At 43.8% G+C, this 25316-nt stretch overlaps 1 pseudogene across 1 annotated transcript in view; it reads right to left on the reverse strand.

Moving 5' to 3' along the window:
* LOC311100288 (serine/threonine-protein kinase TAO1-B-like) overlaps window positions 1-23397 on the reverse strand; it is a 42016-nt pseudogene extending 18619 nt beyond the window's left edge. The window contains exons 1-10 of the transcript XR_014615730.1: window positions 22914-23397; window positions 12126-12405; window positions 11584-11655; window positions 9321-9422; window positions 9084-9129; window positions 8841-8937; window positions 8569-8682; window positions 8132-8223; window positions 7898-7991; window positions 4863-4944 (exon numbers count right to left, since the gene is read on the reverse strand). The product of XR_014615730.1 is annotated as a serine/threonine-protein kinase TAO1-B-like (transcript). The remainder of the gene's footprint in view (window positions 1-4862; window positions 4945-7897; window positions 7992-8131; window positions 8224-8568; window positions 8683-8840; window positions 8938-9083; window positions 9130-9320; window positions 9423-11583; window positions 11656-12125; window positions 12406-22913) is intronic.
* Window positions 23398-25316: the final 1919 nt, after the last annotated feature.

Consider the following 25316-nt stretch of genomic DNA (forward strand, 5'->3'; position numbering starts at 1 on the left):
AGAAGGAGGAAGGAGAGGGAGGAGGGGGAGGAAGGAGAGGGAGGAAGGAGAGAGGAGGGGGAGGAAGGAGAGGGAGGAGGGGGAGGAAGGAGAGGGAGGAGGGGGAGGAAGGAGAAGGTAAAGTGAATATATTAATTTAGGCCTACATAGTTTACCAGTTGGGATTTACGTAGCATTATTCTTAGGGTGTTATCACACTTGGTGCCTTTCAGCCAATTTTAGTACAGTTGGCTAATTTTTGTGTGCAGTGTGAACCCTCCAATGGAACGGAGACCTCTCAAAAGAGCCCCCGAAGCGAACCGAACTGAGATCTCGAGAGGTGGTGGTCTGAGGTCGGTTCACTTGAATTCCGCGGTCCGGTTCCCTTTTTTAGGGCAACGTGAACACAAAGCTCCCCAGGTTCGCTTGTCATTATTCCCGCACCTCACACTAGACTACTGCAACACTGTTTCCCCTGCCATAAACCCCTCACACTAGACTACTGCAATACTGTTTCCCCTGCCATAAACCCCTCACACTAGACTACTGCAACACTGTTTCCCCTGCAATAAACCCTCACACTAGACTACTGCAACACTGTTTCCCCTGCCATAACCCCTCACACTAGACTACTGCAACACTGTTTCCCCTGCCATAAACCCTCACACTAGACTACTGCAACACTGTTTCCCCTGCCATAAACCCTCACACTAGACTACTGCAACACTGTTTCCCCTGCCATAAACCCTCACACTAGACTACTGCCACACTGTTTCCCCTGCCATAAACCCTCACACTAGACTACTGCAACACTGTTTCCCCTGCCATAAACCCCTCACACTAGACTACTGCAACACTGTTTCCCCTGCCATAAACCCCTCACACTAGACTACTGCAACACTGTTTCCCCTGCCATAACCCCTCACACTAGACTACTGCAACACTGTTTCCCCTGCCATAAACCCCTCACACTAGACTACTGCAACACTGTTTCCCCTGCCATAAACCCTCACACTAGACTACTGCAACACTGTTTCCCCTGCCATAAACCCCTCACACTAGACTACTGCAACACTGTTTCCCCTGCCATAAACCCTCACACTAGACTACTGCAACACTGTTTCCCCTGCCATAAACCCTCACACTAGACTACTGCAACACTGTTTCCCCTGCCATAAAACCTCACACTAGACTACTGCAACACTGTTTCCCCTGCCATAAACCCTCACACTAGACTACTGCCATAACCCCTCACACTAGACTACTGCAACACTGTTTCCCCTGCCATAACCCCTCACACTAGACTACTGCCATAAACCCCTCACACTAGACTACTGCAACACTGTTTCCCCTGCCATAACCCCTCACACTAGACTACTGCAACACTGTTTCCCCTGCCATAATCCCTCACACTAGACTACTGCAACACTGTTTCCCCTGCCATAAACCCCTCACACTAGACTACTGCAACACTGTTTCCCCTGCCATAAACCCCTCACACTAGACTACTGCAACACTGTTTCCCCTGCTATAAAACCTCACACTAGACTACTGCAACACTGTTTCCCCTGCCATAAACCCTCACACTAGACTACTGCAACACCGTTTCCCCTGCCATAAACCCTCACACTAGACTACTGCCATAACCCCCTCACACTAGACTACTGCAACACTGTTTCCCCTGCCATAAACCCCTCACACTAGACTACTGCAACACTGTTTCCCCTGCCATAAACCCCTCACACTAGACTACTGCAACACTGTTTCCCCTGCCATAACCCCTCACACTAGACTACTGCAACACTGTTTCCCCTGACATAACCCCTCACACTAGACTACTGCAACACTATTTCCCCTGCCATAAACCCCTCAAACTAGACTACTGCAACACTGTTTCCCCTGCCATAACCCCTCACACTAGACTACTGCAACACTGTTTCCCCTGCCATAAACCCCTCACACTAGACTACTGCAACACTGTTTCCCCTGCCATAAACCCTCACACTAGACTACTGCCATAACCCCTCACACTAGACTACTGCAACACTGTTTCCCCTGCCATAACCCCTCACACTAGACTACTGCAACACTGTTTCCCCTGCCATAACCCCTCACACTAGACTACTGCAACACTGTTTCCCCTGCCATAAACCCCTCACACTAGACTACTGCAACACTGTTTCCCCTGCCATAAACCCTCACACTAGACTACTGCCATAAACCCCTCACACTAGACTACTGCAACACTGTTTCCCCTGCCATAAACCCTCACACTAGACTACTGCCATAACCCCTCACACTAGACTACTGCAACACTGTTTCCCCTGCCATAACCCCTCACACTAGACTACTGCAACACTGTTTCCCCTGCCATAACCCCTCACACTAGACTACTGCAACACTGTTTCCCCTGCCATAAACCCCTCACACTAGACTACTGCAACACTGTTTCCCCTGCCATAAACCCTCACACTAGACTACTGCCATAACCCCTCACACTAGACTACTGCAACACTGTTTCCCCTGCCATAACCCCTCACACTAGACTACTGCAACACTGTTTCCCCTGCCATAAACCCCTCACACTAGACTACTGCAACACTGTTTCCCCTGCCATAAACCCCTCACACTAGACTACTGCAACACTGTTTCCCCTGCCATAACCCCTCACACTAGACTACTGCAACACTGTTTCCCCTGCCATAAACCCTCACACTAGACTACTGCAACACTGTTTCCCCTGCCATAAACCCTCACACTAGACTACTGCAACACCGTTTCCCCTGCCATAACCCCTCACACTAGACTACTGCAACACTGTTTCCCCTGCCATAAACCCTCACACTAGACTACTGCAACACTGTTTCCCCTGCCATAAACCCTCACACTAGACTACTGCAACACTGTTTCCCCTGCCATAAACCCTCACACTAGACTACTGCAACACTGTTTCCCCTGCCATAAACCCCTCACACTAGACTACTGCAACACTGTTTCCCCTGCCATAAACCCCTCACACTAGACTACTGCAACACTGTTTCCCCTGCCATAAACCCTCACACTAGACTACTGCAACACTGTTTCCCCTGCAATAAACCCTCACACTAGACTACTGCAACACTGTTTCCCCTGCCATAAACCCTCACACTAGACTACTGCAACACTGTTTCCCCTGCCATAAACCCTCACACTAGACTACTGCAACACTGTTTCCCCTGCCATAAAACCTCACACTAGACTACTGCAACACTGTTTCCCCTGCCATAAACCCTCACACTAGACTACTGCAACACCGTTTCCCCTGCCATAAACCCTCACACTAGACTACTGCAACACTGTTTCCCCTGCCATAACCCCTCACACTAGACTACTGCAACACTGTTTCCCCTGACATAACCCCTCACACTAGACTACTGCAACACTGTTTCCCCTGACATAACCCCTCACACTAGACTACTGCAACACTGTTTCCCCTGCCATAACCCCTCACACTAGACTACTGCAACACTGTTTCCCCTGCCATAAACCCCTCACACTAGACTACTGCAACACTGTTTCCCCTGCAATAAACCCTCACACTAGACTACTGCAACACTGTTTCCCCTGCCATAAACCCCTCACACTAGACTACTGCAACACTGTTTCCCCTGCAATAAACCCTCACACTAGACTACTGCAACACTGTTTCCCCTGCCATAACCCCTCACACTAGACTACTGCAACACTGTTTCCCCTGCCATAAACCCTCACACTAGACTACTGCAACACTGTTTCCCCTGCCATAAACCCACACACTAGACTACTGCAACACTGTTTCCCCTGCCATAAACCCTCACACTAGACTACTGCCATAACCCCTCACACTAGACTACTGCAACACTGTTTCCCCTGCCATAAACCCCTCAAACTAGACTACTGCAACACTGTTTCCCCTGCCATAACCCCTCACACTAGACTACTGCAACACTGTTTCCCCTGCAATAAACCCTCACACTAGACTACTGCAACACTGTTTCCCCTGCCATAAACCCTCACACTAGACTACTGCAACACTGTTTCCCCTGCCATAAACCCACACACTAGACTACTGCAACACTGTTTCCCCTGCCATAACCCCACACACTAGACTACTGCAACACTGTTTCCCCTGACATAACCCCACACACTAGACTACTGCAACACTGTTTCCCCTGCCATAAACCCTCACATTGGTGCCACAAAAGAGAGAAGATGATGTGCAGGTTTGCGGAAAAAACATTTGTTCCGTTTTTGGATATTGATTAGCGATTGTCAAGGACGCACAGAAATTCCAAAATGTGTGTGGAGTTTTTAGTTCCGATTATTTGTTTGCAATATGTGACCTATAGGCTGGGAGCTTCATAAGCGGTTTATTCCATTGTGTGGTTTGAATAGTGAAAAGACAACATATTTGGTGAGAATCACAACATAGGGTAGAAAATCTATTCTAGCTCTTAAAGGGGCAGTAGCCTACATTGGGTGGACAATTTTCAATTACAGCATTATTTAATCTGCAGTTATTCTATTGCTATTTATTCTGTTACCAATAATATTTATATGTTAATAGTATGTTCTGATTACATTTATTTTGTCTCATATTTTAACTAAATGCAATCTATAAGCTTCCAAAATGTAAGTAGGTGTCTGAAAACACATTCTGATTGAATGGCTTGTCCTGCACTTTGTAAAACCCAGAGTCCATTGAGTGAATGTTGGAAAAAGATCTTGGTTCCTTTCTAAACATAGCGATGTGAATGCAATGAGGACTCAGTCCACAAAAATAGGTGAAGTGAACTGGCAAAAGAGTCGAGTCCTCATTCAAAGGCAAGGAGAGTGTGAATACACCCTAAAACCTCAAATCTTACGTTCAGTAGATGGTCAGACTGGGGTCTATCTTGGGGGATTTTCTGAAGGCAGGAATCAACAAAGTTTCTAAAGTAATCCGTCCTGTATAGAGAGAGGAAGGGAGGGAGGGAGGGAGGGAGGGAGGGAGGGAGGGAGGGAGGGAGGGAGGGAAGGAAGGAAGGATAAAGGGCAAGACAAAAAAAAAACATTTTGTCACAATTAAATTAAAGTAACAGTAAAATCCATCACCTACGATAACCCTAACAGTGATAACCCTAACCCTTACACACGATAACCCTTACACACGATAACCCTAACCCACGATAACCCTAACCCACGATAACCGTTACCCACGATAACCCTTACCCGCGATAACCCTTACCCACAATAACCCTTACCCACAATAACCTTAACCCTTACCCACAATAACCATAACCGTGATAACCCTAACCCACGATAACCCTAACCATGATAACCCTAACCCACGATAACCCTAACCCACGATAGCCCTAACCGTGATAACCCTAACCCACAATGACCCAAACTGTGATAACCCTTACCCACGATAACCCTAAACGTGATAACCCTAACACTTACCCACAATGACCCTAACCGTGATAACCCTTACCCACGGTAACCGTGATAACCCTAACCCTTACCCACGGTAACCGTAACCGTGATAACCCTAACCCATGATAACCCTAACCCTTACCCACAACAATCCTAACCATGATAACCCTAACCCACGATAACCCTAAACGTGATAACCCTAACCCTTACCCACAATAATCCTAACCGTGATAACCCTAACCCTTACCCACGATAACCCTAACCCTTACCAACGGCGTCCACCCACGGTGCTCAGAATGACAGAAATCACATTTAGATTATGGTCATTCATGTTAACAGAACACGCTAGTCGAGGATGCAATGACGTGTCCTTACCGCACGCTTTGAAGATGTTAGAATAACTGTCCACATTTACTTTTCCTCAGCCAACAAGGCGAGTAACGAACAGCAAAATCACTAACCTATGCATAGGCGGCGGGTGACAAGTTTAGGGAAGCAACTTTTCAACATAAAATGCACCTTTATAATAACGCCTACTATTAGTAATGTGATGAGTAGATTGGATAGTCATATATTTTAGGCTAATAATATAACTCAATCACTGTTTGCAAAAAAGACAGTTCAAAGCATGGCTGGGTGTGTATAGCATAGAGATCTGGGCTATAGGCTATATCAGATACATTTCTTCTTTCTTTGCACGGGAAAAAAACACATTTCATGCAATTCTACTACACTTTATATGACTGGAGACATTAGAATCTTTTTTAATATGACAAATTACAGGGTAGCCTACTCTGCTGACACTGACAAACAGATCAATAAAAACGAGGTTGTCCATTTAATAGGCCTAAGAGAAGGGGAGACACATAGAATATGACGTCCATCCCAATAGGAGGAGAAAACTATTGTCCAAAAACAAACTTAAGTGGCACTGACCCAACAATGATAAAGAGTGAATATGCACAGTGCGCGCTCACCAGGGATATATATGGCCAATGCTCTCCGCTGGTGCCAATAAGCTAGACTATAGCCTACTATTGTTCGCTCAATTAAGTTAAGAATTTTGATAACTATAAGACAGATTATAGTATTTTCATTGTCTTTGCTTTAAAACAATAGCCATTTGCTTTCCAAACTATGTTTTCCCACGATTTAATTTAGAAATATTGCGATTTGCCTGGCAGGGCCTCTCTACTTTTCACTGACAGTCGCAACTCAACAATCATCTATTGGGTATTTGCCGCGTGTGCGACCTTTCTTTCCGACTGTAGGCAATGCGATTTAAAACTATCCACCATTTTTTAAGGCCAGGGGAAGCTAATGATCCTCTGGGGCCAAATCATGCTTTAGTATCCTATTTTGAATGATTTGATTTATTTCTGTATAGACAGCAGGCTAATTAGGCTATATCATTTTGGCAATTTAATTCAAATTTACTTAGGGAAAGCTTCCCCTAGCCTTATGGACACGCTGCCTATGAGCCTCTGTCAATCTATTATCCCCCATAGTAGAACAGTGTACATATTCTATTGGTCAGCTTATCGAGAATGAAAAACTATTCTAAAACAGACTCTGGGTCAGTTGTGGGACGATAGATCCCAAACTCATCCAACCAATAGGCCTCGGCTACATAAAGAAAAGGTTTAAAAGCAACGAGTCAGATGCAACAGATCAGAACGTTTAGCTTAAAATGCTGATAAACTATTATTTCTTCACATTATAAGGGCAGCAACGCGGACACGGCATTAGGCTACACGGGAATGTGCATTTGGCTACCAGACAATGACAGAAAGTTGAAAACCAATAGAACATAAGAGAAATAGGCTACTAGTTTCAATGGCATGTCTTCATAAAAAGTATTTATCAAAATAATTGCCTCCACGGATTCTGGCTAGGCTACTTTGAAGCCGGGTAAAACATGCCTCATAATATGTAGTAAAACGTTCAGGTTTCAAACAATTAAGTAGCTATGTTTACAAAATCCATACTGCCTCCAGCTCATTGCAAAGTGGTGTGTGACGCACTGATGAAGCCTGCCTTCCGTTACCTATACATTTGAATGGCGAATGGGAAGCGCGTTTCAATTACCAGTTGAGAAATAAAAAGAGTAGCTCTTTTTAATCGTGGCCCAAAAACTATTTTTAAAAACAGGACTGGGTTTATAAAAGCGCAGTCTGACAGATTTTCCACGTGTGATAAGATGTATAACGAATATGCACACACGCCAATTTAATTCCACTAAATTATGCAAATTAACCCATAGACCATGACCGGTCAAATATATTTACATCAACTGTTATTCCAACAATGATAAAAAATAAAATTGTAATTATAAAAAGCATTATTTCGCAATGGGATTCTTTTTTTTTTTTCTCCCGGACAATCGGCCGGTACCAATTACATTTATCTGCGTTTCAAAACTTTTTTTTACGGCTAATGGAAACTCTAGTGTGTGTGTGTGTGTATATATATATAACACACTCACCAGTCGCTGGACTGCAGTGTAGGGCTCTCATTCTGCGCTATATGGTATAAGGCACTCATGGCGTTCATATTAAACAGAGGAGGCTTCCTCTCCGCTGCACACAAGACAGAAGAGTTACACACACACACATTAGTCACACACACTATGCAGTGTCACATACACAGATAGTGTTTACACACACACAGTATGTTGCACATATAAACAATCGAAAACCACCCACACACACCTACCTACCTAGTTCTACACAGGTGATCCCCAGGGACCAGACGTCCACCTTCCCGTCATACTGGCCCTCGTCCATGGCCAAGATCACCTCTGGGGCCATCCTGGAGAGGGGGGTGGGGGAGGGGGAGAGCAAGGAGGAGGAGGGAGAGAGAGAGAGAGAGAGAGAGAGAGAGAGAGAGAGAGAGAGAGAGAGAGAGAGAGAGAGAGAGAGAGAGAGAGAGAGAGAGAGAGAGAGAGAGAGAGAGAGAGAGAGAGAGAGAGAGAGAGAGAGAGAGAGAGAGAGAGAGAGAGGGCTCAATTACAATCACTGAACATTTAGCAAACAGAGATGGTGCATTATGGAACAGGTAGACCTTATAGAAGGTATGTAAAGAAATAAAAAAAAGTTGTCGCCACGCGGTCAAAGCTTGTCCCCCCACTGACTGTCGGTCTCTGCTGTCCCTCACCAATATGGCGTCCCCACAAAGGAGTTGGCTGGTGAGGCGATGGAGGCGGAGCCAAAGTCAGCTAGCTTGACCTGCCCTGGCTCCGTCAGGAGTATGTTACCAGCCTTGATGTCTCTGGGGGGAGGGACGGAGAGAGGGAGGAAGAGAGGTGGGGGAAGGGAAGGAGAGAGATTTCAAAACAGTACTTTGGACCACATGCTAATCTTGTTCAGTAGGTGTAATCTTATCAGCGTGTTTCTGTGTTATCCTCTAACTGTCTGGTAAACACTCACCTGTGAATCATGTTGTGGGAGTGAAGGTAGGCCAACCCCTGCAAAGCACCGTGGGTAATGGCAGCGATCTCCATTTCCTGAAGGGGATTTTTATGAACTACAAGATGAGTGAGAGAGAATATTTTAGAAAACATTTGTTAAGAATTATTTCACAAGTAAAACACACAGTGTCAAACACAGTCTAAGTTGACGACTTGACGTAGTACAACACAAATAGAAGTTATTGTTTGTAGAATGTTTTACCTTCTAGAACATCAGAGGCTGAGCCCAGACAGTACTCCATCACCAGCTAGAACCACACAGAGAACACACACAGGAAGAAAACAGGTCAATGGATATACACCTGTATGTAAGGTTACTGAAACACCTCAACGTGATTTTTAACCTCAAAATGTGTGGGAGGGTGTGTTTTTCTGTGTTTCATAGGTAGCAGCCCTCCATATACTCCACTGTGTGTGTGTGTGTGTGTGTGTGTCTTACCCATGCTGTGTGTTCTCGTAGGTAGCAGCCCTTGTACTCTATGCTGTTGGGATGTTGAATCTTCTGGAGAAACTTCACCTCTTTTATGATGTCCTGCCATTTCTAAGAGAGATATTGTTTTATTTAAAAAATAATACCTTTATTGGCCCAATAGTTCCATCATTAAAAGAAGAGAGAGTGGGAGGGAGAGAGTGAAAAGAGAGTGGGAGAAGGAGAGAGAAAATTAAGAATAAGCTATATAAAATAAAGACTTCTTTGAATACATTTCTGTGGAGACATGGTGAACCAACACACCTGGGGAAATAAGATGAGCGCAGAGTGAATACTCAGATCACTCTGAATGAACACAAAACCTACAGAGAACATTGTAGGTCTTCATCAAGTGTTTGTTCTCATATATGGCATATATACAGTGGGGGGAAAAAGTATTTAGTCAGCCACCAATTGTGCAAGTTCTCCCACTTAAAAAGATGAGAGAGGCCTGTAATTTTCATCATAGGTACACGTCAACTATGACAGACAAAATAAGAAAAAAAAATCCAGAAAATCACATTGTAGGATTTTTTATGAATTTATTTGCAAATTATGGTGGAAAATAAGTATTTGGTCAATAACAAAAGTTTCTCAATACTTTGTTGGCAATGACACAGGTCAAACGTTTTCTGTAAGTCTTCACAAGGTTTTCACACACTGTTGCTGGTATTTTGGCCCATTCCTCCATGCAGATCTCCTCTAGAGCAGTGATGTTTTGGGGCTGTCGCTGGGCAACACAGACTTTCAACTCCCTCCAAAGATTTTCTATGGGGTTGAGATCTGGAGACTGTCTAGGCCACTCCAGGACCTTGAAATGCTTCTTATGAAGCCACTCCTTCGTTGCCCGGGCGGTGTGTTTGGGATCATTGTCATGCTGAAAGACCCAGCCACGTTTCATCTTCAATGCCCTTGCTGATGGAAGGAGGTTTTCACTCAATCTCACGATACATGGCCCCATTCATTCTTTCCTTTACACGGATCAGTCGTCCTGGTCCCTTTGCAGAAAAACAGCCCCAAAGCATGATGTTTCCACCCCCATGCTTCACAGTAGGTATGGTGTTCTTTGGATGCAACTCAGCATTCTTTGTCCTCCAAACACGACGAGTTGAGTTTTTACCAAAAAGTTCTATTTTGGTTTCATCTGACCATATGACATTCTCCCAATCCTCTTCTGGATCATCCAAATGCACTCTAGCAAACTTCAGACGGGCCTGGACATGTACTGGCTTAAGCAGGGGGACACGTCTGGCACTGCAGGATTTGAGTCCCTGGCGGCGTAGTGTGTTACTGATGGTAGGCTTTGTTACTTTGGTCCCAGCTCTATGCAGGTCATTCACTAGGTCCCCCGTGTGGTTCTGGGATTTTTGCTCACCGTTCTTGTGATCATTTTGACCCCACGGGGTGAGATCTTGCGTGGAGCCCCAGATCGAGGGAGATTATCAGTGGTTTTGTATGTCTTCCATTTCCTAATAATTGCTCCCACAGTTGATTTCTTCAAACCAAGCTGCTTACCTATTGCAGATTCAGTCTTCCCAGCCTGGTGCAGGTCTACAATTTTGTTTCTGGTGTCCTTTGACAGCTCTTTGGTCTTGGCCATAGTGGAGTTTGGAATGTGACTGTTTGAGGTTGTGGACAGGTGTCTTTTATACTGATAACAAGTTCAAACAGGTGCCATTAATACAGGTAACGAGTGGAGGACAGAGGAGCATCTTAAAGAAGAAGTTACAGGTCTGTGAGAGCCAGAAATCTTGCTTGTTTGTAGGTGACCAAATACTTATTTTCCACCATCATTTGCAAATAAAATCATTAAAAATCCTACAATGTGATTTTCTGGATTTTTTTTTTACAGGCCTCTCTCATCTTTTTAAGTGGGAGAACTTGCACAATTGGTGGCTGACTAAATACTTTTTTCCCCCACTGTACATACTGAACGATGTGTCTGTCTGTCTGTCTACTGGGGTGGTTTTCTTCCTACACAGATTAGGTGTAATCTGATTACAGCTAATCTGAAATTAGGAGGAGAGCGAGGCGAGAGTGAGTGTGTCTGAGTGCCATGGGGTGACCTTGGAGTGTGACACAATGTGTTCAGCTCACATATTTCTATCTGAGTGTGTGAACTCAATCTGGTGCAGCGCATCATTTCCCAAGTGTACCGTCTGAGACTTGTTGTCCTGGTTGAAATAAACTTAATAAAGACAGAAAGGAAGTAATGTGTTGTAGTCCGTCTCACCTCGTTGGACTGCTTCCCGCTATAGGACATCTTCTTGATGGCCACCACCTCAGTAGTTCGCACATCCCGCGCCTTAGACACAGACAGAGAACACACAGGCCTTAGACACAGACAGAGAACACACAGGCCTTAGACACAGACAGAGAACACACAGGCCTTAGACACAGACAGAGAACACACAGGCCTTAGACACAGACAGAGAACACACAGGCCTTAGACACAGACAGAGAACACACAGGCCTTAGACACAGACAGAGAACACACAGGCCTTAGACACAGACAGAGAACACACAGGCCTTAGACACAGACAGAACACACAGGCCTTAGACACAGACAGAGAACACACAGGCCTTAGACACAGACAGAGAACACACAGGCCTTAGACACAGACAGAACACACATGTGGAACAGCAGGACTATTACAGCACAGGAATCTGTGTGTGTTTGTGTGTGTATGTTTGTGTGTGTGTGATGTGTATGTTTGTGTGTGTGTGTATGTTTGTGTGTGTGTGTGATGTGTGTGTTTGTGTGTGTGTACATACGAAGTAGACGGCTCCGAAGCTGCCATGTCCTATCTCTCGGAGGTCAGAGAACAGTTTCTCGGGGTCTTCCTTGAAAAACAGCTCAGCTACCTCCGGGTCCTTCAGACTGCCCACCCGCACAGTGGAGGGCATGCTGGGTAATGTAGTCTGCTGTCTCCCGGCAGGGCGGGGGCAGGGGACTATCTGGCTGTTGGAGCGCGGCTGGGTCTACGCCAGAGCAGCTGACAACTCATCTGCCGGAAGGGAGGGGCCAGAGGGGCAGGAGCATGGGCACCTGGAGCTGGGGGGGGGGGGGGGAAATAGAAATAATACATTGGTGTGAGGGCAATATGTATCATTCAAAACTGACAAGTATTGTAGGAAGAGTATGAGGGGGAAACAGCTTTGTTACTCATCACAGAGAAACATTGGATCACAGAGAAACATTGGATCACAGAGAAAACATTGGATCACAGAGAAAACATTGGATCACAGAGAAACATTGGATCACAGAGAAACATTGGATCACAAACATTGCCTCTCACTCAGCTTAACCTCATCCACAACCTATTGTGCACAGTGTGGGAGTGACCACAGAATTCTATGGGAGTGACCTAACGCAGTAAAATATGTAATTTCATTTTAGCGAATCACGACTGCGAGGCTAGAGGAAAGTGATTGGTTGGTGGATTAAGCCAATGCCTATACATTTGACATTAAAATGTTCAACCCTCACTACATTAACTTAAACCTAAGAATTTGTGGAAAGTTCCTGGAATTTTCCATCCAGTAGACCTTTAAACTATTGGACTGGGCTAGCAGAAGCACTGCACATACATCATGTGGATTGATCATTGATTTAACATCCAGGTTTAAACTAGGCTATTGCCTTAATGAGAGAGAAGTGGGGTCAAAGTGCAGTGAGGGATTCAGTGTGTGTGTGTGTGTGTGTGTGTGTGTGTGTGTCATTGAGTCACGTATTGATGCGTGGTGTGTGTGTGTGTGTGTGTGTGTGTGTGTGTGTTTCATTGAGTGTACCGATAAGTGAAGTGTGTGTGTGTCAGCACTTTGAGTTCTTCTGGGACTGAAGCATCAGCCTCTGATGTGCAAATCACCACAGCAACCACACTGTAGTACCACAGCAGAGCTCTCATTAAAACACACACCATTAGGGATGAGAGAGAGACAGAAAGACAGAGCGAGACAGAAAGACAGAGCAAGACAGAGCGAGACAGAAAGACAGAGCGAGACAGAAAGACAGAGCGAGACAGAAAGACAGAGCGAGACAGAAAGACAGAGCGAGACAGAAAGACAGAGCGAGACAGAAAGACAGAGCGAGACAGAAAGACAGAGCGAGAGACAGACATTTTGTGTTGACATTTGAAAATGTCTTTATTATTTTGGAACTTTTGTGAGTGTAATGTTGACTGTTAATTTTTGTATTGTTTATTTCACTTTTGTTTATTATCTACTTCACTTGCTTTGGCAATGTAAACATGTTTCCCATGCCAATAAAGCCATTGAATTGAAATCGAATTGACAGAGAGAGAGTGCGAGAGAGAGTGCGAGAGAGAGAGAGTGCATGAGAGAGAGAGTGCATGAGAGAGAGAGTGCGAGAGAGAGAGAGAGAGTGCGAGAGAGAGTGGAAGAGAGAGAGAGTGCGAGAGAGAGAGAGAGTGCGAGAGAGTGCGAGAGCGAGAGAGAGTGAGTGCGAGAGAGAGTGAGTGCGAGAGAGAGAGAGAGAGTGCGAGAGAGAGAATGCGAGAGAGAGAGTGCGAGAGAGAGAGTGCGAGAGAGAGAATGCGAGTGCGAGAGAGAGCGAGAGAGAGAATGCGAGTGCGAGAGAGAGCGAGAGAGAGAGAGCGAGAGAGAGAGAGAGCGAGAGAGAGAGAGCGAGAGAGAGAGAGCGAGAGTGAGTGAGAGAGTGAGTGAGAGAGTGAGTGAGAGAGAGAGCGAGAGCGAGAGAGCGAGTACGAGAGAGAGAGAATGTGAGAGAGAGCGATAAGAAAGAGTGAGAGATTTCTGAAAATTAGGGCTATTAAGTCAATAACACCCTTCAACATCAGCTGACAAAAAGAGCACATTATACAAATCAAATTGTATTCGTCACAGGTGAACAGTGAAATGCTTACATACGGGCCCTTCCGAACAATGCAGAGAGAAATGATAACTTGGCTATATATACGGGGTATGTGCAGGGGTATGAGGTACAGTGTCTTGCAAAAGTATTCATCCCCCTTGGCGTTTTTCCTATTTTGTTGCATTACAACCTGTAATTTAAATTCATTTTTATTTGAATTCCATGTAATGGACATACACAAAAGAGTCAAAATTGGTGAAGTGAAATGAAAAACGTAACTTGTTTCAAAAAATTCTAAAAAATAAATAACGGAAAAGTGTTGTGTGCATATGTATTCACCCCCTTTGCTATGAAGCCCCTAAATAAGATCTGGTGCAACCAATTACCTTCAGAAGTCATAAAATTAGTTAAATAAAGTCCACCTGTGTGCAATCTAAGTGTCACATGATCTGTCACATGATCTCAGTATATATACACACCTGTTCTGAAAGGCCCCAGAGTCTGCAACACCACTAAGCAAGGGGCTCTACCAAGCAAGCGACACCATGAAGACCAAGGAGCTCTCCAAACAGGTCAGGGACAAAGTTGTGGAGAAGTACAGATCAGGGTTGGGTAATAAAAAAATATCTGAAACTTTGAACATCCCACGGTGCACCATTAAATCAATTATTAAAAAATGGAAAGAATATGGCACCACAACAAACCTGCCAAGAGAGGGCTGCCCACCAAAACTCACAGACCAGGCAAGGAGGGCATTCATCAGAAAGGCAACAAAGAGGCCAAAGAACCCTGAAGGAGCTGCAAAGCTCCACAGCGGAGATTGGAGTATCTGTCCATAGGACCACTTTAAGCCGTACACTCCACAGAGCTGGGATTTACAGAAGAGTGGCCAAGAAAAAAGCCATTGCTTAAAGAAAAAAATAAGCTAACACGTTTGGTGTTCGCAAAAAGCCATGTGGGAGACTCCCTCAAACATATGGAAGAATGTACTCTGGTCAGATGAGACTAAAATTGAGCTTTTTGGCCATCAAGGAAAACACTATTACTGGCGCAAACCCAACACCTCTCATCACCCCGAGAACACCATCCCCACAGTGAAGCATGGTGGTGGCAGCATCATGCTGTGGGGATGTTTTTCCATCGGCAGGGACTGGGAAACTGGTCAGAATTGAAGGAATGACGGATGGCGCTAAATACAGGGAAATTCTTGAGGGAAACCTGTTTCAGTCTTCCAGAGATTTGAGACTGGGACAGAGGTTCACCTTCCAGCAGGACAATGACCCTAAGCATACTGCTAAAGCAACACTTGAGTGGTTTAAGGGGAAACATTTCAATGTCTTGGAATGGCCTAGTCAAAGCCCAGACCACAATCCAATTGAGAATCTGTGATATGACTTAAAGATTGCTGTACACCAGCAGAACCCAGAATATTTATGCACGCTCAAGTTCTGTTTTTGTCTTATTTCTTGTTTGTTTCACCCCCCAAAAAAATTGTGCATCATCAAAGTGGTAGGCATGTTCTGTAAATCAAATGATACAAACCCCCCAAAAATCAATTTTAATTCCAGGTTGTAAGGCCACGAAATAGGAAACATGCCAAGGGGGGTGAATACTTTCGTAAGCCACTGTAATTGAGGTAGATATGTACATATAGGTAGGGATATAGTGACTATGCAACAGGATAGATAATAAACAGTAACAGCAGCATATGTGATGAGTCAAAAGTGTTAGTGCAAAAATGGTAAATGCCGATAGTTAAATAGTTAACCAAATAGCTACCCAGACTAAATATTTAGCAGACTTTTTGGCTTGGGGGTAGAAGCTGTTCAGGGTCCTGCTGGTTCCACGCTTGCCGTGCGGTAGGAGAGAACTATCTATGCTCTTCCTCCTGGTATAGAGGTCCTGGACGTCAGGGAGCTCGGCCCCATAGATGTACTGGGCCATACACACTACTAGGGCTGTTATGGTGACCGTATTACCGCCGCACTGTCAGTCACGAGTCACGAAGGCAGTCAAATTCCACGTGACCGTTTAGTCAGGGTAACTAGGCTTCTCCAAGCTCTGATGCTGTTGATGGTCATTAGTAGCCTACCAAACTTGCTAACTGCCTGGTACTCAGTATTCTATTGTCCCTCTAATCACTATGACATCAATGCAAATCGAATCGAAAATCGAATCAAACACTTAATGAGAGCTCATGTTGCGCAACATTTCTATAGGCTACGCAATTGCCTGAGAAAACAGAGTATTGATGGCCTCTATTAAAAAGAGGAGGATGCCATCAGCTTTCTATAGGCTAAGCCAACTATATTTATTTAACAACTTTCCTAATATTAAGCACATTGCTTCTCTTTACAACAGGAGTATAGCCTACCTGGCTGGCATGAAAATGAACCACGGGAAAAGAGTCCTCCATTCGCTATTTAAGTGCATAGATTACATGCATTTTTCCCCCTGACCCTGTTTTGAGACAGGTGCATGATAATGTTCCATTCTAAATCAAAACAAATTTCTCACACACACTGCCAGTCAAAAGTTTGGACACACCTACTCATTCAAGGGTTTTTCTAAAAAAATTTACATTGTAGAATAAGTGAAGATATCAAAACTATGAAATAACACACATGGAATCATGTATTAACCAAAAAAGTGTTAAACAAATCAAAATATATTTGAGATTTGAGATTCTTCAAATAGCCACCCTTTGCCTTGATGACAGCTTTGCAAACTCTTGGCATTCTCTCAACCAGCTTCATGAGGTAGTCACCTGGAATGCATTTCAAGTAACAGGTGTGCCTTCTTAAAAGTTAATTTGTGGAATTTCTTTCCTTCTTAATGTGTTTGAGCCAATCAGTTGTGTTGTGACAAGGTACGGGGGGGGGGGGGGGGGGGGGGGTCCGACTCATCCCAAAGTCGAACAGCAGAGTGAAGGAAAAGCAGCCAACAAGTGCTCAGCATATGTGGGAACTCCTTCAAGACTGTTGGAAAAGCATTCCAGGTGAAGCTGGTTGAGAGAATGCCAAGAGTGTGCAAAGCTGTCATCAAGGCAAAGGGTGGCTTTTTGAAGAATCTCAAATATATTTTGATTTGTTTAACACTTTTTTGGTTACTACATGATTCCATGTGTGTTATTTCATAGTTTTGATGCCTTCACTATTATTATGTAGAAAATAGTAAAAAATTAAGAAAAACCCTTGAATGAGTAGGTGTGTCCAAACTTTTGACTGGTACTGTGTATTATTTAGTATATGGTATATGAAATGATGGCCGAAACATTATGTACAAAAAAAGTTTGGATCTGTTTGAAGAAAGAAAAGTACATTTACATATTAATATTAAGCAGTTGTGCTATGAGTTGTTATGGATGACGATGAAGGGATCTCAAAACCACCTGACAAATTGACATCCAATGTTGAGACGACCCATTCTCACCATCAGTAAGGTCATGCGCACCACTTTCAAAGACAGAGGCCATGCTTACAGTTCTAACCCCAGTTATTGCTAGTGGAATGAGCACTGTGCTCATCAATGCATGCTACGGTGGGTTGAACTGGAAAATGATCATATATTTTATCGATCACTGAAAGTAACTAATCAGAAAGATTAAGTAAATCTAATGTATAATAACAGTTGTGAAATTGATCAAATTAAGTTGGATCAAAGCAATTTCTTTGATGCTGGACTTTTAATATATTAGTGCTTGTAGAACTCTAAAAAGATACAGTGAGGGAAAAAAGCATTTAATCCCCTGCTGATTTTGTACGTTTGCGCACTGACAAAGACATGATCAGTCTATAAATTTTAAATGGTAGGTTTATTTGAACAGTGAGAGACAGAATAACAACAAAAAAATCCAAAAAAACACATGTCAAAAATGTTATCGATTGATTTGCATTTTAATGAGGGAAATAAGTATTTGACCCCTCTGCAAAATGTGACTTAGTACTTGGTGGCAAAACCCTTGTTGGCAATCACAGAGGTCAGACGTTTCTTGTAGTTGGCCACCAGGTTTGCACACATCTCAGGAGGGATTTTGTCCCACTCCTCTTTGCAGATCTTCTCCAAGTCATTAAGGTTTCGAGGCTGACGTTTGGCATCTCGAAACTTCAGCTCCCTCCACAGATTTTCTATGGGATTAAGGTCTGGAGACTGGCTAGGCCACTCCAAGACCTTAATGTGCTTCTTCTTGAGCCACTCCTTTGTTGCATTGGCCGTGTGTTTTGGGTCATTGTCATGCTGGAATACCCATCCACGACCCATTTTCAATGCCCTGGCTGAGGGAAGGAGGTTCTCACCCAAGATTTGACGGTACATGGCCCCGTCCATCGTCCCTTTAATGCGGTGATGCATAATGTTTCCACCTCCATGTTTGATGGTGGGGATGGTGTTCTTGGGATCATAGGCAGCATTCCTCCTCCTCCAAACACGGCGAGTTGAGTTGATACCAAAGAGCTCGATTTTGGTCTCATCTGACCACAACACTTTCACCCAGTTCTCCTCTGAATCATTCAGATGTTCATTGGCAAACTTCAGACAGCCCTGTATATGTGCTTTCTTGAGCAGGGGGACCTTGCGGGCGCTGCAGGATTTCAGTCCTTCACGGCGTAGTGTGTTACCAATTGTTTCCTTGGTGACTATGGTCCCAGCTGCCTTGAGATCATTGACAAGATCCTCCCGTGTAGTTCTGGCCTGATTCCTCACCGTTCTCATGATCATTGCAACTCCATGAGGTGAGATCTTGCATGGAGCCCCAGGCCGAGGGAGATTGACAGTTATTTTGTGTTTCTTCCATTTGCGAATAATAGCACCAACTGTTGTCACCTTCTCACCAAGCTGCTTGGTGATGGTCTTGTAGCCCATTCCAGCCTTGTGTAGGTCTACAATCTTGTCCCTGACATCCTTGGAGAGCTCTTTGGTCTTGGCCATGGTGGAGAGTTTGGAATCTGATTGATTGATTGCTTCTGTGGACAGGTGTCTTTTATGTAGGTAACAAGCTGAGATTAGGAGCACTCCCTTTAAGAGTGTGCTCCTAATCTCAGCTCGTTACCTGTATAAAAGACACCTGGGAGCCAGAAATCTTTCTGATTGAGAGGGGGTCAAATACTTATTTCCCTCATTAAAATGCAAATCAATTTATAACATTTTTGACATGCGTTTTTCTGGATTTTTTTGTTGTTATTCTGTCTCTCACTGTTCAAATAAACCTACCATTAAAATTATAGACTGATCATTTCTTTGTCAGTGGGCAAACGTACAAAATCAGCAGGGGTACAAATACTTGTTTCCCCTCACTGTAGATATATTATACATTTTAAAAAATGTTGGAAATATTCTAACGGCTGATGCAAAATATTTGCCTCAGTTTTCTAAGTAGAACAATATGTTTTACGGTGTGTACAGGATGAACAGCCACAACTGACCATCAACATACTATTATTCACACCCCTTCAACGGAGAAAGTAGGCCTAGAGATCAGAAGCTGTCAACCAATCTCCACAGCAGTTCAGGCCTCAGTGCCTACAGTACACTACAGACACAGTCACAGCAGAGAGAGTAGAAGAGAGAGAAAACTAAGAGGATTTACTCCTCCATACTGTTCACACACACACAGCGTCCATTAGTTCCTCTGTCATTAGGATAAAGCCAGTGTTTAGCCTAACTCTCACTATGCTACCACATCGCTAGTCAAATCAACGTTTATTGGTCGTACAGTTTAGCAATGTTATAGAGGGTGCAGTGAAATGCTTATGTTACTAGCTCCTAACAATGCAGTCAAATGTCAAAAAGTACACAAATAATCAAAATGTTTAAATAAAAACACAAGAAATGGCAGAATGAATCCAATGAACAACCCAAATAGCACTGTAACAGTTAAAGTTGGTAACGGAATAGCCTACAATGTTTTTTCAGCTCAGATTTACTCACAAGGCATTTACATTACATTTTACATTTAAGTCATTTAGCAGACGCTCTTATCCAGAGCGACTTACAGTTAGTGAGTGCATACATTATTTATTTATTATATTTTTCATACTGGCCCCCCGTGGGAAACGAACCCACAACCCTGGCGTTGCAAACGCCATGCTCTACCAACTGAGCTACATCCCTGCCGGCCATTCCCTCCCCTACCCTGGACGACGCTGGGCCAATTGTGCGCCGCCCCATGGGTCTCCCGGTCGCGGCCGGCTACGACAGAGCCTGGATTCGAACAAGGATCTCTAGTGGCACAGCTAGCACTGCGATGCAGTGCCTTAGACCACTGCGCCACTCGGGAGAGGCAATGGCATACAACGCAGCATAGGCACAGCCTATAGGCTTAGTGTTTAATTTTTTTTAATACAGTATATTTTTTACGTATTCATTCAGGTTCACAGTGTGGACAGAACAGAGGTCCCCGTACCGAACAGTTCAGTACATGTACCATTACAGCCTTATCAATTACTAACTTAATTGAACGGGGGGACATCACCAAATTCACTGGGGACTCATTACATACTACTTGTCAGACACTGATACTATATACTGAGAACTGATACTGTATACTGGTTGTTGGGGTGGGATTGGCATGGGGTCCATGGTTGGCTTTTGAACATTCCTTTGGATTCCTCATGTCTAACACAATCAGAAAAAAGTTTGGTACAAATCAGTTGTTAGGTACTATATTTATTGAATATGCATTCAATTAGCTTTATTTCTCAGAGATCAAATGATTAGGTCAACAAAATAAATGTTGCAGGAATGCTAATCCTATCCGTTTCTAACCACATAAATGATTTCAGAACAATCTGAGTTGGTGGGTGTCGAAATCCTCCTGCTTTTTGAGTTGTAACGACCCTGCACAGTCCTGGATTGGACTGACTGGGTCACTGTATGGGGCCTGGGGTGGACTGGCTGGCTGAGAGGGTGTTTCTGGGCATGTCAGTGTTTTACTGGGACAGAGGCTGCTCTACAGTGGGTTATGTCAGGTGGGGGCTGGTATAGAGCAGGGGGGGGGGCATGACAACAACACTGATCCATGTGGACTGTACTGTGTGGCGGGCTGAGAAAACAGCCTTTACCCTACTCCCTCCCTGATCCCTTTTTCCTGGGAGACGCATAAATCCAATAGACTATAGTACAGTCAGTGACCAGGCCTAAAGCTGTTATAACACATACTGGAACACCAACAGGCTATGATGCTACTTACCCATGTAGCTAAACTATGATGCTACTTACCCATGTAGCTAAACTATGATGCTACTTACCCATGTAGCTAAACTATGATGCTACTTACCCATGTAGCTAAACTATGATGCTACTTACCCATGTAGCTAAACTATGATGCTACTTACCCATGTAGCTAAACTATGATGCTACTTACCCATGTAGCTAAACTATGATGCTACTTACCCATGTAGCTAAACTATGATGCTACTTACCCATGTAGCTAAACTATGATGCTACTTACCCATGTAGCTAAACTCTCACTGGTCTAGTGATGGACAACGATTCAATCATTGAGGACTTAGTCTGTGGATAACTACCTTATATCACTGGTTGTGATATAGCCTTCTGTACATTCAGACTCCTAGAAAGCCAAGTGCTTGAATACAATGTTGTTAATAAATGCAAAAGGTTTGCATTGTTAACGAAAAATAGTGTTCTTGCTTTGTCATTACCAACACTTAACCTGAATGTGTAGGAAGGAACATGATTGGGAGACGTTGCCAACTTACATTTATGATGCTATTGTCTAACAAATGAAAACAACATAATGGAAAAAACAGCTCTAAATAATGATTTAGTACAGTTTGTCACCATTTGGAGTGTGCAATACTGGCGAACTGCCATAGTCAAGGCCGAGAGAATGTTACGCAATGTCAACACAGAAATTAGGAATGTGACTCACGTCACTGCCTGCAAACCAGACAGCAACCGCCAGGAATGAATGCAGGCGTACAAGGAAGACATACCCGAAACGATCATAGATTTGTCAAGCTGCTTGTTGGCTGTAAACATTAAAACGTAGTAACAGTTAGGAGATAACTAGTCCTATTTCAGTTTACAGTTTAGACTGAGTGGTTGACATTGATCGTGAAGCTGCTGTGTTTCTGATCGCCTCGGTTTTGTGCCATGATTTACAGTTGAGTTACACAGTGAGAAAAACCACGAGGGAGTGTCACAGCAAAACTAGCTACCTAGTTACATTAGAAGAGGATTCGCTAGTTAGGTAGCTGGCTAGTAAAACAACTGACGTTAGCTTGATAGCTAACGTTACAAGCCAGCATTTATCGCTGGACGAACGTTAACTAGCTAGCCACACACAAACTTAGCTAACTCGCCATGTCCTTCCCAGCATCTGTCTTGTCAGTTAGCTGCCATTTAATTGTTTACAAGTTATAATGAGACATTCGCATAATAGCTTACCAAAAGTTAGCTAGTGAGTTACTGTTGATTAGCCATGTAGCTAGCTAGCCATGTCCATTTGTTATCATTCCCCAATTCACAAACGTTAGAGCAAAGATTCCTTTCTGACTAAAGTTAGCTCGATGACATCCACCTAGCTAGCTAACATTAACCATCCACATCGTAAGCGTACTATTTCTTTGTTAACTAGCTACAGTATCAATGCTGTTGTCTAACCAGCTGATCAAGTTGTCTAACTAAGAAGCCTAGCTTGATGGCAAGCTAGCCAGATAAACACATTTCTCACCAGCAGAAGTTGGCTTGAATGTACAGCGGACACTTACCTGTCAGAGGCCAGGTTCAAGTAGAACAACGGGAGCGAATGTCCAACAAGGCAAGGTAGGACTCCGGGCAGGAGTCTGGAGCACAGATTTGAGTTTTGATTGCTAGCCTTTTCTAGGTTGTGCGATGCCGACTCGTTGTGTGCGGTCAACCGAAAAACAAGTGTGATGTGGTTCAATATGTGTAGAGTAAGGCCAGTCGAGGCCCTGAAAATAACTACTGATAGCTTGGTAATAAACCAGTCAGCCAACGAAGTTCTCCACTCCTCCCAGTCAGTTTCCAAAGATGGCGGCGGAGAGATTTCACCTCCTCCTTACTACCGTGACAATCATGGTGCAGAATATGTCAAAACATCCACAACTCTGTTAAAACTGAAAAGCGACAGTAAACCCTAGTTCCAACTAAAACGATTAATGTGCCGCACTTGGGTTGCCTTGTCGCTGTTTACCCCCGGGTGGGTGCTGAAGTTACTGTCCCCTCCTCTCCGTGCTAGCTCTCCCCCTTCGAAACATCCAGCCAAGATCCGCAATCTGAATCCCCATTGACAGACGGGCGGTATGTTCAAGTTGGCGGGGCGTGACAACGCAAGAGGGAACTCGTAGTTGGTTATGAGTACAGCATACAAGTTGCTGCTGGTGGTGGTGGTGGTTGACAGTCAGGGTAGATTCACACATCATGTTCTGAATACCCATCAAAGGATATATAATTAATTTTCTGTTCTCAAATGTTCAAGGCTACTTCAAAATTCAAAGTAAGCATACACAGTCCTCTTCATTGTCTGGAAACCCGACATTGAATTGCATTGAATTCTACGTCAGGCAGAAAATAGCTTTTGAATCAGAAACATTTCCTCTCATGACCTCTACAAGCCAGAATGTTGAATACAATTACATTTTAAAGTACTTTACCAGTTGTCTGTGCGGTAGGTCCTTTTGTCGGTAGGAATGTGAGACAATATATCCACAGGAAAGTATAATTACATAAACTTTTAAAAGTGCTGGTAGGGCCTTCAGATTTCTATCACCTGATAATCATTTGATGCATAAAAATACATGCACCAGACACATGCATACTTGCCGAGCTCGTGCACGTGTTTACATGGTTTTGTGCATGTTTCAGGTGAAAGGAATCTGAATGCACTACCAGTGTTTTGAAAAGTTGATGTAATTACACTTTCCTTTGGATATGTCTCACATTCCTTCTGCCAAAAGGACCAACCGCATGGACAACCAGTAAAGTAGGTTAAAATATCATTTTATTCAACATTCTGTCTTGTAGAGGTCATGAGAGGAAACTTTCCTGATTCAAAAGCTCATTTCTGCCCAAAGTAGAATTCAATGCAATTCAATGTTTGGTTTCCTGGCAAGCCTCTTCATATCTACACTACCATTCAAAAGTGTGGGGTCACTTAGAAATGTCCTTGTTTTTGAAAGAAAATCAATTTTGTTGTCCATTAAAATAACATCAATTTGATCAGAAATACAGTGTAGACATTGTTAATGCTGTAAATGGCTATTGTAGCTGGAAACAGCAGATTTTTAATGGAACACAGACTGACAGACTGACAGACAGACAGACAGACAGACAGACAGACAGACACATGCAATAAAGCATATACACTACCGTTCAAAAGTTTGGGGTCACTTAGAAATGTCCTTGTTTTTGAAAGAAAAGCAATTTGCATCAGCAATTGTGGGTTCGATTACAGGCTCAAAATGGCCAGAAACAAATAACTTTCTTCTGAAACTCGTCAGTCTATTCTTGTTCTGAGAAATGAAGGCTATTCCATGTGAGAAATTGCCAAGAAACTGATGATCTCGTACAACACTGTGTACTACTTCCTTCACAGAACAGCGCAAACTGGCTCTAACCAGAATAGAAAGAGGAGTGGGAGGCCCCGGTGCACAACTGAGCAAGAGGACAAATACAGAGTGTCTAGTTTGAGAAACAGGCGCCTCACAGGTCCTCAACTGGCAGCTTCATTAAATAGTACCCGCAAAACACCAGTCTCAACATCAACAGTGAAGAGGCGACTCCGGGATGCTGACCTTCTAGGCAGAGTTGCAAAGAAACAGCCATATCTCAGACTGCCCATCTTAATCTTTTCTTTTTATTGGCCAGTCTGAGATATGGCTTTTTCTTTGCAACTCTGCCTAGAAGGCGCTGTTCTGTGAAGGGAGTAGTACACAGCGTTGTACGAGATCTTCAGTTTCTTGGCAATTTCTCGCATGGAATAGCCTTCATTTCTCAGAACAAGAATAGACTGATGAGTTTCAGAAGAAAGTTATTTGTTTCTGGCCATTTTGAGCCTGTAATCGAACCCACAATTGCTGATGTTCCAGATACTCAACCAGTCTCAAGAAGGCCAGTTTAATTGCTTCTTTAATCAGCACAACAGTTTTCAG

This window comes from Coregonus lavaretus, assembly GCF_964263955.1.
Source record: "Coregonus lavaretus genome assembly, chromosome: 24".
Classification (NCBI taxonomy): Eukaryota; Metazoa; Chordata; class Actinopteri; order Salmoniformes; family Salmonidae; genus Coregonus; species Coregonus lavaretus.